The 21125-nt window shown below is 33.0% G+C and overlaps 1 non-coding gene across 1 annotated transcript; it reads right to left on the bottom strand.

The window, feature by feature from the left end:
- Positions 1-20673: 20673 nt before the first annotated feature.
- Positions 20674-20779, bottom strand: LOC128294873 (small nucleolar RNA R71). Its single transcript, XR_008285180.1, has one exon. It is a non-coding gene; the product is annotated as a small nucleolar RNA R71 (small nucleolar RNA).
- Positions 20780-21125: the final 346 nt, after the last annotated feature.

The raw sequence follows: 21125 nt of genomic DNA, 5'->3' as shown, positions 1-21125 counted from the left end.
CCAATAGTTAACGGCTGATATGGATCGTATCAAGTGTGGTACCCGTAAACTTCGGTCCAATGTGTTGGCCGGAGTGGGAGTGGGACCGGTCCATTTCGAAAGCACGTGAACCGCTTTCATTGTGTCTCTCCCGATGCTACAATGACATCTCATCTCAGACTGAGATTGCCCCCGACACTGAGCTTTTAAGGATACTATACATACCTACTCTCACGTCACCTCAATAAGGTTTGCTCCCTGGAACATGTTTATTGGTGTGGCTTGACCCAATGGCCACGTCAATATGTACTCTTTAAAAATATTCGTATTTTTAGTTGCATGCACGATGGTTTAAAATATGGAAAAAAAATATTTTTTATTAATGTCCCATGACACATCAATGATATTGCTTTAAGATTTTAAAAAAGAACAACTGATAAAAAAAAACTATTGAACAAAAATAGAGGCTCATTGAAGTCAAATAGATTTATCAAGTGATGCCAACTCTTACATATTACTTCTCCCCTGGCCAAAAACGATTTTTGCTTGTTTAACAAAGAAAAAGAGAAAAAAAAATCTGTTTAGCAAAACTTGGGATTACAGAAAAAGAGAAAAAAGTTTTGTTTAACAAAATGATAGAAATCAAAATTGAATATCAATATATTTAATTTTATTTTAAACTTCAAAAATCAAGTTTGAGTTTATCGAGGTTAGTTTGTAATTAGTTTTATGTAATTTTATTTTATTTTATATTCACAAATAGTAATATGAGATGCAAGTTATATTGTTTAATAAAAAATATTTTTGTTGCTTTAAAATGATATGAATTGTTTTAATAGGAACTAATATTTTTATTTTAAATTTATTTTACAAATTTATAATGAAGATGAATAACCAATTCTTCAGATATGTTCACTTCGATGGGGTAATTTTACAAACAACAATTGGTTGTATATGTAACACCCCTCACTTGACCCAATCGTCGGGTCCGAGTTATAGTATGCTATAGTCGTTTCCAGAGAAACTTTAGTCAATCAAATAGCATACAACCATTTACACATGTAAACCAATGCCAACCACATCCAAATCATGTTAATCAGACAATTCTAAGTCTTAATGGAGGTTACAAAAGCTATTTTGTTAACCAAACACGAAATAGGACCAAACTATAAAATTTCAAAATTTCAGAGCCGAAGTCGTGACATAATCACTTCCACGTCGTGATGTCGCCAAACAGTTTGTCATGTCACAATGTTAGACCACTCGATGTCGCGCGTCACTTACATTTGACCAGAATTGCGGTGAGGAAGAATGGTCATCGGGACGAGGACTCTGTTTTTGGTAAAATTGAATCATTTGATACGTATTTCAAAGCTCCCAACCAAAGCTATCATTTTGTGTACCAAATACCAAACTCAATTGCATCAAAACACACCAGAACATACTAAAATAAGTCATTTAATCATTTCTAATCAAACCAATTCAATACGAACTCAACCTAATTCAAAACATACCGATACAATACACCTAGTCATATGCCAATCCAAACTAATCAGATAACCATTCATATGCCAATTCTTGTTCATGCCAAACCATCTTGGAATATGTCATTTTCATACATTATGACCGCTTGCAAACACATCTATAACATGTAAACATTAGCATAACCATTAACTATAAAAAAAATTTAAGCTACATTTCATAAGTACACTTCAACTTACCTATGTTCATACACCTTTTCCATCTCATTTCATACCATTCTATATTCCATTCATATACTTATTGAATTTCACATTTTTAGCATAACACCATAGGTGATACCAAAAAAAAAACCAATTTAACATGGTTAATACAACTTGTCACAAGTAAGCATGTTTCCATGTTACCATATACACCAAGTCACCTATATACATGCCATAACTCTTAGTTCAAAATGATCAAACATTTACCAATTTAGTGATAAGATAGTGTGAGTTTCAAAAGATCTGGCTTGACGCGTTCCACAAGGTGATGATCTACAAGGGAAAAGAAAATAAATAGGGTAAGCATATACGATTCTTAGTAAGTTCATATGCATTAAACAAAACTTACCTTAGCATAAGCAACCACAAGTTGCATATTTTGGCTAATATGGCAAACCAAAACATTAACAATGTGAGTATTTACTTATAATCAAATCATATGATATCACAAGTACATAACATGCCAATTCAAGTAATTTACTTAACCAAACTCAGAGTTTATTCAATTAAGGAATGATACAATCATATATATATATAATAATGTCAACATTTCAATACCATGCTCATGTTCAATTCAACAATTGCCCATTTGGATATCAAGTTCATATCATGTAATATCACATTTTCATTTTCACTTTAACCTTTTGTAACACCCCTTACCCGTATCCAAGGCCGGAATAGGGTACGAGGCATTACCAGACTTAACCATACACATAGACGAAAACCGGGCCGTAAAATTTCATTTAATTCAAAACTTTTTGAACACATCCATAGAATCATATTTAAAGATATATAACGTGGCATAAATGAACACTTACACATCCATAATCACGCAATAACATGTCATTCACTTTAAACATATTTGCTTACCATCTGGTGTATAATATACATTCTTACATTAACTAGAACTAGACATGCTAAATCTTATTCTCATTTTATACCATCATAATGTAGTTACCAATTTGTCCATTAAACATCCATATTCAAGGCAACATTACTCATTTCCATTTAATTCATGATCCACTGGCCTACATTTAACTTACCTAATGTATTACCAATCATACATAACAAACAAAGCTAACTATATCACCACATCAAAACATAGGACATGGCATGATTAATTAAACTTACAAACCATAATGGATAAGGACCATATCTCATGATCATATACGATAACTCAATGCAGGCCGATACGTATGGTCAAAGTCATAATAATAATACATATCACAAACCAACTTCCTATACATGCCACTCACTTGATATTTCTAATATTTGAATTAATTCTCCCAAAAATGATAGCTTAATAGTGGAATTTTGCCTCCGACGATCTCCAACCCCGAGTCGACCTACCAAAACTGAAGAAGTAGAGAGGAGGGGTAAGCTTTACACTTAGTAAGTCCACATGAAGTTAATAAGCAATTACCCACATGTTTTTTTTTAAGGTAAAATATCATAATTGTACAATTTACTCTTGTTCAGGTTAAGCTATTTTACCGAGTTACAGTTACTAATTCATTTATATCTGGAGCTACAAGACTCAAAATTAAGTTTTGTTAATTTTCCTTGAAACTAGACTCATATAAATTTCTCCCATAAAATTTCTAGAATTTTTAGTTTAGCAAATTAGTACAGTTTATTTATTAAAGTTTCCCCTGTTTTGATGTCCAACAGTTCTAACCTCTCTTCACTAAAAATTATTTTTCTCATAGTACAGAATTCAGATAATGCTCTCATTTATCTTTCTAGAGAATAAACTCATTAATATTTTAATAATATAAATCACAGCCCATAATTATCTTTATACAATTTTTAATGATTTTCTCACATCAAAACAGGGGATTACAAATTCATTCAGACTCTTTCTCACATCAATTTAAATATCTCATAATATAAATTTCGATTGCATATACCGTTTCTTCTATGTGAAACTAGACTTATTTGGATTTAACCTCATTTTTTATTCAGCCCCTAATTCAATTCCAACAATTTATGGTGAATTTCCAAAGTTGCACCACTGCAGTAACCCAAAGCTGCCAAGGCTAAATTTACTCATTCATTACTATTATTCACCAAATCCATACAATATCATTTCATTCATAATGGTAAGAACACATAATTATGCTTCATAAGCATAAATCCATAATCTCAATGTCATCAAGTATCAAAGACTTATTCCAAATCATGTCATTTTCATAATTTTCACCAAATACTATATACATCATAGATCATCACATGTCAAGGCATCACACATAAGTTTAGTATACATACCTATACAACTTGTAACATAACTCAAAGACATACTCACTAACGGCTTATCTCATTGGGATCATCAATGAATACTTCGCCAAATTACCCGTTGAAAACTTGGAAAATAATCGGATACACGAAATGCATGGACATAAGTGCCATGCCCATAGCTAGACAAACTCAATAGCCTGCGGAATATATGTGTAGCCAAGCTACCATGTAACCCACCCATAAGTGAACTCGAACTCAACTCAACGAGCTCGGGCGTGCGCATCCATAAGTGAACTCGGATTCAACTCAACGAGTTCAGATGCCTAGTTACATCTCACGAACTTAGACTCAACTCAACGAGTTCGGAACTCAAATATCCTAGTGACATGTCACTTGTATCCTAATCGATTCCCAAGGTTCAAATGGGATTTTCCTTAATCACACATCTTTGTTGTCTTCCATGGAATGTTGGAACCGATACTTGGTAGCATTTCATCTTTATCAAATAGCTCACATAATTTGCATATTACTAAATAATAATCCACAAAGCATAATATTTCATAATAATAATCATCATATCATATAAATAACATTAAATTACTTAAAATGACAATTATGTTACTACATTTACACATGAACTTACATCTCATTTAATATCAAGGCAATAACATTAAATTACACATTGCATTATTAAAAATCATATGAACTTACCTCGTCTGCAAAAATGACCATTTTTACCATTTTGTCCACAACTTGATATTTTTCGATTTTAGCTCGAATTTCTATTTTTCCTTATATAGCCTAATTAGGACTCACATTATTCAACTTAACCCAAAATCATATTTTTTCAAAATTACAATTTTGCCCTTAAACTTTGTCAAAATTATATTTTTGCCCCTAAGCTCGTAAATTAAACTTCATCCTATTTCCTTATGTTTTATGACATTCTGATCATTTTTCCCTTCTATAGCAACATCAAATTCGCACTCTAACATGTACTTATGAACATTAGGTATTTTTACCGATTATGTTGTTTTACTCGTTTTTATGTAAAATCGCTTAGTAAATGTTGTTTAACATAATTTAAAGCTTCATATTATACCATAAAACATCAAAATAAACACATTTCACCTATGGGTATTTTTCCAAATATAAACCCTAGGTTAAATTATTGCTAGAATAAGCTTAACCAAGTTACCGAGATTTCAAAAATGTAAAAAACTTTAAAAAAGGGGCTAGGGAGCACTTACAATCGAGCTTGGGAGTTTGAACAAACCTTAACCATGGCTATTTCTGGTAGAAACAGTTGAATGAAGAAGATGATAGCTAATTTGGCTAATTTCCCTTTTTAATTCTTTTAATTATTAGTTTACCAAAATACCCATAACTTAAAAAGTATTTTATTACACCCATTTCATGTCTGTTTTTGTCCAGAAATTAACCAATGGTCTAATTACTATTTAAGGACCCTCAATTTAAAATTTCATAACAATTGGACACCTCTAGTATGTAGAACTCAACTTTTGCATTTTTTACGATTTAGTCCTTTTGACCAAATTAAGTGCCCGAACGTCAAAATTTTCGAACAAAATTTTCACGAAATTATTCCGTGAAATCGTAGACCATAAAAATATAATAAAAAATAAAATTTTCATCATCGGATTTGTGGTCCCGAAACCATTGTTCCGACTAGGCCCAAAATCAGGGTGTTACACCTTTCGCCCAATGAACCTTAGTAAACGAACTTAGATACACATGTATCTTCGATACACCAATTGCTCGTTTGAGGTAAATATATTTGTGTCAGGTTACCAGTTTAAGCTAAATCTTTATAACAAAAAATGTTATTGCTTGTCCAAGCTGAAAATATACATGTCAAGTTACCCGTTTGGGCTAAACCTTTAAAATGACATCAAGTTACCAGTCTAGGCTAAACTTGTGTCACATGAATTTTCGAATCCGTAACAAATGTTGGATCTCGGTAACATCTGTAACCAATCCCATACAAGCGCGCACAAAACCCTATTGACATGCCAATCGTATCTTAACCTTTACTAATTTCAAAAAGGCATTTATTACACATATAATCATCACTTTTCAATTTAGTCCATTTATCACCTTTTGTACTAATTCACCACGAATTCAATTTACAACCAATCATACATATATATAATTATAATGCATATAATATAAATTGTAAATACCATATTATAATGCATATAATCTAAATTATAAATACCATATGAACTAACCTGGTCAAAACATCGAGTAAATTGAATCGTCAAAGATTATTCGACAATTTTAGTTTTTCCCTGATTATCTTTAATTTGATTCAATTCTTAATCTAAAAAATTATTTTAAACAATTCATCAATACCGAACATTTTTACGTCATCTCATAATATGCATGAACCTATTTAATTCTAATTTTTTGAATTCCCCTTAAGTTTTTCATTTTATTCAATTTAGTCTTTGAACCGAAATAACAATATCTTTAAATTTTGAGCTTCAATTTCAAAATAGATATCAATTACACCCCTTAGCGACTCCTTAATATCTATTATTATAGAATTTTCACATAAATTTTACAATTTATTCACTTTAGTCCTTATGTAAAAAAACTAACAATTAAACATTACAATTTAGTCCTTTTCCACATCTAAGCTTAAAATATATCAATTTAAAACTAAAAGCTTCAAGAAATCAACAATGGAAACTTTCAAAAACTTTAACAATTTTGCAAAATGGTAATGGGCTAGCTAAATCAAGCTCTCATGACCTTAAAAACATAAAAATTATAAGAAAATAACCTAAAATCACATTCCAATCAAGGGTCGAATGTGTTGAGGATTAAAACCCTATTGTTTTCCTTTACCATGGCATGAAGAAGAAGAAGATGGAGAGAAGATGTCTTTTTCTTTCTTTAGTTTTAACTTATATAGTTAGATTAAACTTTAATTAATTAACACCTTAATTAATCAACCTTAATCCTAATTAACTAAAAGTTAGTGGATGAAAACATCATTTTCCACTATTGAAAGACACAAAATGATTTATCTACTATTTTGATGTTGGAAAAAATCCGACTCGAAAACAATTTTCTTGCACAATGGAACATAAAAAATTTAAAAGCGACTGGATTTGTGATATTTATAATAATAAACCTTATATCAAAATCGTACTTGTGTTTTCGGATAGAAGGATCCTTGTCATTCCCGAATTTCAACCAAACGATCGTCTTTGCTATTCTCGTGCCATGAATTTCTTCAATTGTAGGCTCGAACGATTCGAATCAAACACATAATTGAAATAGACTTTTCTTTGGGTAAAACGAAAATTCTCTTCTCAAATGGAAACCGACAGAATCTTTCACTACAGGAAAACAGACTTTTAACGGCATTTTTTTTGCCTTTAGTGGCGTTTTTAAGCGCCGCTAATACTTCTAGCGCTTTCCCTAGTGCCGCAAAAAACGTCGCTATATACAGCGCCACAAAAATTAGCGGCGTTTTTTAGAAAAAAAGCCGGTAAAGACCAGGACCTTTAGCGGTGCTTTTATAAAAAACGCCGCTAAATACCTGTACTTTTAGAGACCAGGACCTTTAGCGGCGCTTTTATAAAAAATGCCGCTAGAGACCTGTACTTTTAGCGGCGCTTTTATAAAAAATGCCGCTAAAGACATGTACTTTTAGCGACGCTTTTTTAAAAAACGCCGCTAATTTGCCCAGTTTTGCAATATGTATTTTTGCACCTATATCCAACCCTCCTGCAAGAAATTCAATAAAAAACAACAAATATACCATGAAATCCAACCAAAACACGCAAATTTAAATAATACAAAATTATACGAAAAATATATAATATAAATTGTAAATGAATATTCAAAATATTCTTAAAATAATGTTAAAAGTTACAAGAAAACAAATGTCTATGATGGCGGATTTTGAAATTGGCGGAACATAGTCATCATAGATGAAGCTCTCTGGAGTTCATTGTATTTCTGTTCGCTCCACCTCCTCGTTCTTGCCTCCGCCTCCTCATTCTTGCCTCCGCCTAAGTTGAGAAATTTGCTCATCTGTGCTAGCTTGTATCTGAACTATCGATCTTTTAACCTCTGAACTTCATCTTGACTTTGACTCCGGAAGGCATGTATTGGTGCGAGGTGGATCCAAAATATTGGGTCGGGTTAACACGGATCCTTGAAATCTAACCCACCATACCTTTCAGGACCCAAAATTCATTAATAATTCATTATCAATATCCTCAAAATTAACAGAACTATCGATCAAGCGATCGCTTCATACTCGCCTTCTTATCTTTTAGTTTCTCCTAATAAATCGGTTAAAGAGTTAGAAACGAAATATACAATAAAAGGAATACAACATAACATTATTTAAATTACACTAATAAAAGCGATGAATTAAAACATTATAATTAAATATTATAAATATTTATAATGAATCAATTTTTATTAAGTAAATATACCATAATTTCTGCAGCCTCAGATGACATCGAGTTCCATCTTTTTTCTTGTGCGTAATGTCAAAAGTTGAAGGCGTCCAACTTTTGACCGACGAGGCTTCCTACAATATAGTAGTAAAAATATTATTTAATAGTAAAAGTTATTAATACTTGATAGATTTAATAAATCCATAGTACCTCGGCTTTGAGCTACACAAGCAAAACTTTTCGACCTGCTGGTAATGCGTAAATTTTTGTTTTTGCCTGCTGCTTGTTCCAACTCGCTCACGGTCCTACATAATGAAATTATTATTACGTATATAGTAAATACTATAAACCGAAAAATTTATAAGAGTTTGCAAGTACATAATACCTCTCCTTTCTTCGAATTCCAAAATCAAACCGCATCTTCCCATTGGTACCTCAGCATTCCCGGTGGGACATTTTGCAATTTTTCTTCGAGGCTTATGGGTTTTTTAAAATATTCTTTTTTCAAAATGCTTTTATCGTCTCTCCATTTTTTACCCAATGCCTTCTTGATATAGGCATCAGAGACCTCTAAAGCAAACCTATCCTAAAAAACACAAGTTTAGGAAGTAAATATAAATGAAACTTAAACCAAAGTATTATAATTACATTAACGTTTTGTTACCTTAATATTAGAGAGTGCTTGATTTTTATTGCTATCAGGCATGTTATGCCATGATTCGTAGTTGATGGGCAACATATTGGCATTTCATGCTATAATGCCCAAATAGCATGCTAAAAGTCGAGCTTCTTGTCCAACAGGCTGACCATGGCTGTTTCTAGTTACTTTGACACGCTCGACAGAATTTAAGTTATATAAATCTGTTAGGAGCGTACGTCCTCGACCTCTGCGCGTCCCACCATTTTCAGCTGAAAAATAATAAATTATTACTATATTGAAATTTAAAAATAAATCAGTAATAAAATTTAATACAATTTGTAAAATAAACTTAACATTACTTTGAAATTCCACAGACTCATCAAGTGTCTCCCAAGACGCTTAAAGATCCAACAACATCTCTTGTTCAGATTTTACTTCTTCTCGAATTTGTAGTATTTTGTACAATACTAAGATCTCTTAATCTTCTTCTAGGCATTTTCCGGAACACATAAAATAGATAAAATTTTAGTAAGAAATAAAAACAATAGTAAATATAAAATAGTTAAATTATATAACATGACCAATGTTAATATTATAACATTACATATAAATAAAAATCATAAAATCTTACCACATCATAAATCGTAAATATCTTCGTCTACATCTGACGAACCCATTGAAATTGTGTACTAGTACTAGGATATTTTCATCTAAGTCTTGTTCGGAAAAGGCAAAGTTTCGATCTTTCACCGATGTCATCTCTACTTCCATTCCCCATGTCAAACAAGTCTCTAGGGGTGTTTGAGTACAACGTACCAACCCTCATCAATTGGATCTTTCGAGTAAAAACTTGTTTAACTTGAGAAGAAAATACATACGGCTCGTCTATCAAATGTTCTCCAGTGTGAATTAATCGAGAGAAATTCACCATTGTAAAACCAAACGATCATTTTAATTTCATGAGTAGTATTAGCATCACCCAATCACATCGAAATAAGACAACTTTCCATTTTCCATAATAATCCAACTCAATAATGTCGGTTAGAAGTCCATAATACTCCACATTTCCCTCGACAGGATTACTGTCCCTAGCACTAGCGTAACTTGTAATTAAAGAATTAACAACTACTCCACAATTTTGAGTTCTCCTCAATCTCTCGCGATTTTTGGTATGAAATCTGAATCCATTCATGATGAAGCCACTATATCTTTTTACTACTCGATTCGGACCTTGGGAAAGCCATTTAACTTTGTCATTAACGACATTCCCACTCCAAACCTATTGAATCGAAAGTAAATTGAGTAATTATAAATGTTATGATAAAACATTATTATTTGTCAATAAAATGTTGCGTTGCATACCGTTTGGCTTAACCATTCATGAAAAGATTCTGCGAATAACCTATTAATCTCGCGATGTTGTAATCTTCGTGAGCGTGGACGAGATCTTAAGATTTGTTTGTACTCACTATGTTAAACACATGTTTAATTCGTTAAAAAAATAAACAAATCAAAAAAAGAAGAATATTTATCATATTCTAGAACTTACTTGCGTAATTGTTCAAGTGTATCGTGGTGGAAAAGAACATATCTATGTGCTTGTATCCAAGATCGGTCATCTAATTCTACAATTTCAACTTTGCCGATTAGTTCTCCATAACTTTGAAATAAATAAGTTTTGTCCAAGTTAGGATCATTGAGTCCGGCATTTCTACTTGGTCTATTCAATCTTGTTTCAACATCTAAATATCTAGAACAGAATGTCATACACTCCCCTGCCAAGTAGCCTTCTGCAATTGATCCTTCTGGATAACGCTTGTTATGGTAATAAGACTTCAATTTGCTTAGGAACCTAAACACCATATACAACATTATCAAAACTGGTAACTATAGGTATAAAGGTGAATGCCTTTGAAATAAATTAGCACCTTTCAATTGGATACATCCAACGATAGAAAACTGACCCACCAATTATTGCTTCACGAGGGAGATGAATGACAAGGTGCACCATAATAGTGAAGAAGGAAGGTGGAAAGATCTTCTCCAAATTGCATAATGTCAAAGTGGCTCGATCTTGTACTTTTCAAGTTCTTCAACATTCGAACTTTGCCACAAATTGCTTTCATTATATTGGACAGACTCAATTATACGAGACGTTGCCTTCTTTGACATACAAGACCGTAAAAGCAACCGGAAGTAGATCTTGCATCGGGATGTGATAGTCATGTGATTTTAATGAATATAGTCTTCGATCTGTAAGACTTACACATCGAGATATATTTGATGAATACGCATCCGGAACCTTTATATCCTTCAACACCGTGCAGAACATTTCTTTCTCTTTCTTTGACATTGCAAAAATTGTAGGCGGCAACCAATATTTTCCATTAGGAAGTACTTGGGGATGAAGATCACGCCTAATTCACATGTGAACTAAATCAAGTCGACTTTGAAGATTATCTTTTGATTTACCATCAACGTTCAAAATTGTCCGGATGATGTTCTCGCAGACATTCTTCTCAATATGCATCACATTAAGATTGTGGCGTAATATGTGATGCTTCCAATAAGGAAACTCAAAAAAAATACTTCTTTTCTTCCACAAGTTCACCTCATTAGGGTCATCCTCCTTGTCAGATTCATCATCAGATTCATCCCTCGATCATCTATTTGTTTGCCTGTTAGATGGTTGATTCACTTCCGTGGCGAAATCCATATCTTTTAACATGAATAAGATTTCAGATCCAATGGTCTACTCAGGAGCTTTTTTCAACTCTTCAGTACCGTCAAATAAAGCCTTCTGAAATCTATATCTATGATTTTCATCTAACCACCGACGATGCCCCATATAGCAGAACTTCTTCCCATTATATAACCACTGTGAACACGTTTGAGCAGCACAACAAGGACAAGCATAACGTCCTTTGGTACTCCAACCCGATAAATTCGCATATGCCGAGAAATCATTAATTGTCCACATCAAAGCAGCACGTAGGTAAAAGTTCTCCTTTCTCAATACATCATACGTCTCAACACCCGCCCATAATTGTTTTAACTCTTCAATAAGTGGCTGCAGATATATGTCAATATCATTTCTGGGGCCTTTCTCTCCGGGGATAATCATAGATAATATCAAAGAAGATTGCTTCATGCAGAGCCATGGAGGCAAATTATAAGGAACAAGGACCACGTGCCAAGTCTTTGTGAGGTGCTCATGATTTTAAAAGGATTAAATCCGTTAGATGCTAACCTGAGCCTTACACTCCGAGGATCACTTGAAAAGCTTGGAAATTTATTGTCAAATGATTTCCATGCAAAAGAATCTACAGGATGCCTTAATAATCCATCATCCGTTCGTTGATCATGATGCCACGTCATAAACTCAGCTGTCTTTGATGACATGAATAGCCTTTGAAGCCTTGGGATTAGCCGAAAATATCGTAAAATCTTGTTCGGCTTCCTTCTTGACTGTGGCCCATATTCATCCTCATTAACATCTTCTACATCTCTATTCATCCAACGAGATTTACCGCAAACATGACAAGACTGTTGATTTCTCCGATCACCCCAATACAACATGCAATCATTTGGGCAACTATGAATTTTGTTGTACCCAAGGCCCAAATCTTTTATCACTTTCTTCATGTCTTTACATGATTGAGGGATTTTTGCAAACGGGAACATTTCTCTCAAAAGCTCTAACAGCATTGTCAAAGAGTTTTCGGTCCACCTCCCAAACATTTTAAGTGGAAAAGGCGAATATAGAATGACATTTTCGAAAATTTTGATCCCTCATAAAGTTCTTCATTCATTTCACCAAGTAACGTGTAGAAATTCGCCACTTCTTCATTCGGTTGTTCATCCGGTACACTTCTTCTCGTTTCCATAAAAGTATTCCCACCGATATTATAATCATCAGATGCAACATAGTTTGGTGGAAATGATTGGAAACTTTCACTCCGCATATTAAATGCATCCTGCATCATACCTTCCATGTCATCTTCTCTAACATGCTGACGGTAACCACTATAAGGATAACCCGGATTAATCGTCGAAGAGGCTCCACTAGGTGTACACTCTCCATGGAAAATTCATTTTTTATACCCCCGAATGAAGCCATCAACAATTAGATGTTCGTAGACAACTTCACGATAATGCCAATAGATATTGCCACACTTCTTACACGGGCAAAGAATCTTATTCTCTTGGCTTGAATTGTGAAATGCAAAATCTAAAAAGGATTGCACTCCATTTTGATACTCATTGCTTGCCCTTGAGAAATTCATCCAAGTCCTATCCATTTCGTAGTTGTTGAAGTCTAAAGTTGGCAATAAGTTACACGGGTAAGTTGTTTATTATGTAAGTCTTGATATGATATATATTTATGTTTTATGTAAGTTATGTAGATTATGTAAGTTATGAAATTTGAACTTTTAAACTATATGCTTTTAAGGAAATTATTAGATTAAACTACATGTATTAGTTAAGTTATGTAAGTTGTTATGTACGTTATATGAGTTATGTAATTTATTTAAGTAATGATCAATATTAATACTATTTTGATAAAATTAGTTATAATATATTTAAACAATGATCAATATTGTTATATTGATAAAATAATTTATAATTGGCCCTTTAGTCGTTGAAATTTTTAATTCTTTTTTAAGGTCGATAGAATTATTTATAAGCTCCATAGAACTTTTTGGAAATCTTTTTTATACAAATACATTTAAAAATATTAAATATTAAAATCAAATATTATTAATATAACAAAATAGTAATTTGAATATAATAATATCAAGAAAGAATCGTAGTTTAATTTTTATAAGTAAATTGGAAATAAATTAAGGTTATATAAATATTCAATAGCGATAGAACTTTTTTCAATTCTTCTTGAATTTTTTAAGATTCATCATACGTGGTGTTGTTACACCTGTGTGCCAGGCCGTGGCAAACCTGTAGGGTATACTGACTTATGCAACACGGCCAAGTCACACGCTCGTGTGCTAGGCCGTGTGCAAAATAGGGGGTATATTGACTTATACCACATGGCTGATCACATGCTTGTGTGTGAGACCGTGTGGAGCTTATTGACTTCATTTCAATTTCAACACCAGGGGACACACGGCAGTGTAACATGACAGTGTGTCAGACACGGCTGATACACACGCCCGTGTGGACAAAAATAGACTATTTGCAAAGCCATTTTGCCACCCTAATTTATATACACCTACACCTCTCAAATAGCATACAATATAACATCAATAGGCATATATTTCAATTCCTATCAAGCATGATTTATACCAATCCCAACACCAACCAATACAAGCCAGAAATACCACACATTGTTATCTAATTTCATGCTAATCCTTATCTTCTCAAAATATCAAAATGACCATTTAGAAAATATGCATTATTATGCTTAATTCCACAAACATACCAACTCTCAATTCATCACCTATTGACATTCAAAATTTCTTAATATAAATGATTATCTGAATCCACCTCAATCACACAACATAGGTCAATTACCAAATCAAAACAAAAGCCATTTACTTATATACATCATCAAATTCACCAAACAAAACCAACTCACATGACAATATATATACAAACTAAAACATAAACATTTACAAGCCATTCCAAATGGCCAATATCAATACCAAAACATAGCCAAAATGACCAAAGTCCCTCTACATGCCATATGACCAAACCAGAAGTTCAAAAGTACCAAAATGATGGTTGGATAGTGTGACGTTGTCTCCAACGATTCCTGAATCCAAGTTAGCTTCGATATCACTATAAAACACGAGAAAATACACAAAGTAAGCTAATAAGCTTAGTAAGCTCGTATGATATAAACTTAACTAATCACAAATACAACATTCATCAATCTAAACATATTATTATGTACTTTATGATTACTAATAAGCCTTTCACCTACTTCTTCGTAAGCTTATATACAAACTTTGTGACTTTTTAGATTTTAAGCTCATAATATACATGTACATACCTATACCAATCCATAACAAGTTCATACATACATGGAATGTTGTTGAATACTCAATGTCTTGCACACTAAGTGCCATACTCGATATCTCGTACACTAAGTGCCATACTCGATATCTCGCACACTAAGTGTAATACATAGCTAAAGCTATCTCAAATCACACACTAAGTGTCATATATAGCCGAAGCTATGTCGAATCGCACACTAAGTGCCATATATAGCCGAAGCAATGTCGAGTCGCACACTAAGTGCCACAATGGCCAATTTGTCGTCGAATATAACTGTAGTCCTGTTTATACAATTTATGCAATATCAAACATTAAAAGCATAATTATTACAATGCTTAATACATACGAACTTACTTCAGATATTAAAACGATGAATCGAGTTGATTAGTCGATAACTATATATTTTCCCCGATCCTGATTCGAATTTCATTTTTCTTGATATAAATATATTAAAAATTAACTCATTTAATCAAATATTTATTCAATTTAATACAAAATATACATTAGGGCTATTTTACACTTTTACCCCTAAACTTTTAGATTTTTTCAAATTAGTCCTTACTTCATAAAATTGCAAATTCATGCAATTTTGTACAAACCCATTCTTAGCCGAATTTAATACATGTTACTAGCAGCCCATATTTTCAATTTATTCACACTTTAACCACCACATTTCACATTTTCTCAAATTAACCCCTTTTTGACATTTTTGTTAAAAATCACTTTACAAAAGCTATTAATCTAACATTAAACCTTCCAAATCTATCATAAGTCATCAAGTTACTCAAGCATTCAACAATGGAAACACAATAAATCTTTAACAGTTTCAAAATTTAAGGTACGGGCTAGCTAGAATATGATGCAACGGTCTCAAAAACATAGAAATCATTTAAAATCGAGACAAAATGACTTACCAATTAAGCTTCCAAGTGACCGAACCCCAGATGAACAAATTGGATTCTTTTTCTTTTGATAATTGGCTGAAGATGATAGATTAAAAGATGATATCCATGTTATATTTTACTTAATTTGTTTTTAATAACTAAATTACCAATTTAACCTTAGTAAATAACAATTCAAATCATCCACTCTATGCCCATAAATGTCCACCAACACTAAAAATGGTATAATAACAACATAAGGACCTTTACTTTAAGATTCCATAGCTATTTAACACTTTTAAATTATAGAACCCTAATTTTACATCTTACGTGATTTAGTCATTTTTTTATCAAATTAACCATTTAAACGATAAAATTTCTTTACAAAATTTTCACACATACATGTTATCATGCTATAAAAATTAAAATAATAATAAAATAAATATTTTGACTTCGAATTTTTGGTTCCAAAACCACTGTTCTGATTTAACTAAAAACAGGTTGTTACAACTCTCCCTCCTTAGGGATTTTCGTCCCTGAAAATTTTACCAGTGAATAGGTTAGGGTACTGTTTTCTCATAGCTTCCTTGGGTTCCCACATAGCTTCCTCAATCCCGTGTTTATGCCAAAGAACCTTCACTAGAGCTATGCGTTTATTTCCCAATTCTTTGATTTCACGAGCTAAAATCTTAATTGGTTCTTCACTATATGTCAAATCATTCTGTATCTCAATATCTACCAAAAAAGTTACATGTGACGGATCAGATCTGTATCGACATAGTATAGAAACGTGAAAGACATTATGAATCTTTTCAACATCTGACGGTAAAGCTAGTCGGTACGCTACAGGCCCTATTCTTTCAACAATCTCATATGGTCTGATAAATCGAGGACTCAACTTTCTTTTGCGACCGAATCGAAGAACCTTTTTCCATGATGACACTTTTAAAAACACTTGGCCTCCAGCTTGAAACTCAATTTATTTATGTTTCAAATCCGCATATGATTTCTGTTGATCTGAAGCTGCTTTTAAATTGTCGCAAATCATTTTCACTTTTTTCTTTAGGTTTTCTAATCAATTCAGCCCCGTGAATCTTTTTCCCACTTAATTCAATCCAGTATAGTGGACTTCGACATTTACGACCATATAAAGCTTCGTACAGTGCCATCTTAATACTCGTCTGAAAACTGTTGTTATACGTTAATTCAATCAACGGTAAGTATTTTCCCAACTGCCCTCAAACTATAAAATACAACATCTCAACATGTCTTCGAGAATTTGTATAACTTTCTTAGTCTGACCGTCAGTCTGAGGATGAAAAGCTATACTAAAATTCAACTTCGTACCTAGGGCTTCTTAAAATTTCGTCCAGAATCGCAACATAAATCTCAGATCTTTATCCAAAATAATAGATAATGGTACCCCGTGCAATTGAACAATCTTAGAAATATAAAATTCAACTAGTTTATCAAGTGAGTAATTGTACTACTGGTATGAAATGAGCAGATTTTGTTAGTCGATCAACGACAACCTAGATAACATCTTTCTTTTTCGGAGTTAGGGGCAATCCCAACAAAAATTCCATTATAACTTTATCCCATTTCCACTCGAGAAGCATTACAGGCTACAATAAACCAAATGGTACTTGATGTTCAGCTTTGACTTGCTGACAAATCAAACATTTAGAAACAAAGTCTGAGATATTTTGTTTCATGCCTTGCCACCAGTAAAACTATTTCAAATCGTTGTACATTTTTGTACTTCCTGGATGAACAGATAAGCAACTATTGTGTGCTTCGTGCAAAATCTTCTGAATGAGTTCTGAATTTCTCGGTATGCAAATTCTATTTCGGAACTTTAAACAATCATCAGTTCCAATCTGAAACTCTGAATTAGGGATAGTATCACATTGAATTCGTTTAACTTGCAAGTCACGGTCTTCTTTTTAAGCTTCGCGAATTTGTTGAAGAAATGCTGGTTTAGCTTTTAATTCATCTAAAATGGACCCATCATCACAAATCATCAATTGGGTATTCATTACTCGTAATAAAAATAAAGATTTTCGGCTCAGGGCATCAGCAACAACATTAGCTTTTCTCGGGTGATAATCAATCACAAATTCATAATGTGGCATTTTTCACCGTATAAGTAGTGTCGCCAAATTTTCAATATGATCACAATTGCAGCCAACTCTAAGTTGTGCGTCGGATAGTTCTTTTCATGCAGTTTCAATTGTCGGGTAGCATAAGCTATAACTTTTCCTTCTTGCATCAAAAAACATCCTAGACCATTTAATAATACGTCACTATAAATCACAAACTCTTTCCCCAATTCAAGTTGAACCAAAACTGGTGCTTCAATTAACAGTACTTTCAATTGTTCGAAACTCTGCTAACATTTTTTTGACCAATCAAATTTCACATCTTTTTGAAGTAGTTGTGTCATCGATGTCGTAATCATCGAAAATCCTTTCAAAAATCTTCAGTAATAGCTTCTAAACCCAGAAAACTACGGACTTCAGACACATTTCTTGAAGGTTTACAATCAACAATAGTAGAAATCATACTTGGGTCAACTCTAATAACTTCAGCTGAAACAATATGCCCCAAAAATCCAACCTCTCGAAGCCAAAACTCACATTCACTAAAATTTTCATACAGTTGCTTATCTTTCAAAGTTTGTAACATAATCCTTAAATGCTCGGTATGCTCAGGCTCATCTTGTAAATAGATCAAAATGTCATCAATGAACACTACAACAAATCTGTCTAAATAAAGTCTAAAGATCCGATTCATCAAATCTATAAAAATGGGAGGAACATTAGTTAGTCCAAAAGGCATAACGAGGAATTCATAGTGTCCATACCTTATTCTGAACACAGTCTTAGGCACGTCTAAGTCTTTAACTCACAACTGATAATAAATCGATCTCAAATCAATCTTCGAAAACACTGTTGCATCTTTCAATTGATCAAACAAATCGTCTATTCTTGAAAACGGATACTTATTCTTTATTGTAACCTTATTGAGCTGTCTATAATCAATACACATTCTCATTGACCCGTCTTTCTTCTTAACAAACAATACTGGCGCACCTCAAGGCGAAAAACTCGGTCATGCAAAACCTCTATCTGTTAACTTCTGCAACTAAGCTTTCAACTCTGTCGGAGCCATTCTATATGGAGCTATAGATATCGATGAAGTTCTCGGTACTAACTCAATAGCAAAATAAACTTCTCTGACTGGTGGCAAACCCAATAATTCTTTTAGAAATACATCTGGAAACTCACAAATAATAGGTACAGGAAATTACTCACAAACACATGTTAGAACTATGTCTTGTTCAAAATGATAGATTTAATAGGACAAGTGAAAATAGAATCTTGTAGCTTAATGAACTAGATGAATGATAGACAAATACTCATGCAAACTCAAGAATGTCCAAAAAAAAAAAAACAAAGTGACTTCATGATGCTCATTTAAATAGGACAAACCAATCATAGCTTGATATAGAGTGCTACAATTTAAGGCTACAAATGTTTCATGGAAAACTTAAGTCAAGATGATCGGGTCTATTTATGGTAAAACACGTGTTTCCATTTGGACAAATTGAGGTAACACATCTTGAATATGACTCATTTAAGGTAAATGATCATTGCATCATACTCTATCTTGGTAGTGATGTTGATAATGGGAAAGAGGAGTTCCAACTACAAGATCCTGATTGATCATGTTTTCCATAGGGCAGTTGATCTTTAGACTTTAAAAAAATGCTTCTCAGGAGGCAACTCGAGCGTTTATATTTTTATTTATTTATAGCATGTGTTGCATATTTGAATTTTATATTGATTTTCTTTTTCTTCATTTTATTTCTTTATTTTTTCTTAAAAAAATTGAGGTTACTTGTGGATACCGCCTCATTTATATATCTTTTTCTGCAGTATTCACACTTTGAACGTTAGTACGTCCGGAGGCATTCAAGTTGTTGGCATCGTTGTAGGGGAGGTAATGTCACTAGTTTAATTTTAATTTTTTTGCACTTCAGTAAGAATAATTAGGAAATTTTTAGGTTTTATATACAATTTTAACCTTTATTATTACTAATCTTCCCTTTCTGGGTTTAGTGTATGACTCGTAGTAGGGGAACACCTATAAATCCAATTATAGATCCAGAGAGAATAATTTGGAGAAATCGTCGACAACTACAACAACAGCAGCAGCAGCAGATGCAAGATTCACCACTACCTACTATAGGCAACGTACCATTCGAAAACTCACTGTTTGATGACGCTAACGATAACACTTTAGGAGCCCCACCAACACCACTATATCTACCCACAAACTTACAGATGGCTCGTAACGAGAGAACCCTAAGAGATTACGTATTACCAAGTCTGGACTTGGTTCAGGAGAGCATAACGAGGTTGGCTATTATGGCTAACAATTTTGAGATCAAACCGGCAATGATTCAGATGATTCAGAATAATTAGTAATTTAGGGGTACAATGACAAAGGATCCGAATCAACACTTGAAACGGTTTCTCTAACTTTGTGATACTTTTAAAAACAACAAGGTCACTAATGATGCTATTCATCTTCAGTTGTTCCCCTTTTCTTTGATTGATAAAGCCTTTTCTTGGTTAGACTCTAGGCACCAAGGTCTATTACGACGAAGGATGAGCTTGCTGGATAGTTTTTATAGAAGTTCTTCCCTATTAGTAAAGTGGTTCAACTAAGAAGAGAAATCACTGTCTTTAAAGAAATGGAAGGAGAAAGTTTTCGTGAGGCTTGGGAACATTTTAAAACATTGATTTAGAAATGCCCGCACCACGAATTCCCTGAGTGGATGCGGTTGCAGGTATTTTATAATATGTTGGATGCAAATGCAAGGTCTGGATTTGATAGAGTAGTAGAAAGAGCTCTTACGAACATAACGTATGAGGATGTGTATGAAATAAATGAAAACATGGCGTTGAACTCCTGTCAATGGCCTATTGAACGATTTACTTATGGCCTGACTTAAAATGTGAAAATCAATGGTGAGACTAAAATTTTTAGATGTGATTATTGATTTGCCAAAATTCGCTGTAGCATATTAAACTAGTTTTCACACTTAATGAGCCAGAATACAAGCATTTTCATTACATTTAGTTAAGTTTCTTTGGTTTTACTTACATTCAAT

The sequence above is a fragment of the Gossypium arboreum genome, chromosome 6 (assembly GCF_025698485.1).
Source record: "Gossypium arboreum isolate Shixiya-1 chromosome 6, ASM2569848v2, whole genome shotgun sequence".
NCBI lineage: Eukaryota > Viridiplantae > Streptophyta > Magnoliopsida > Malvales > Malvaceae > Gossypium > Gossypium arboreum.
This window is presented reverse-complemented; position numbering and strand designations above follow the sequence as displayed.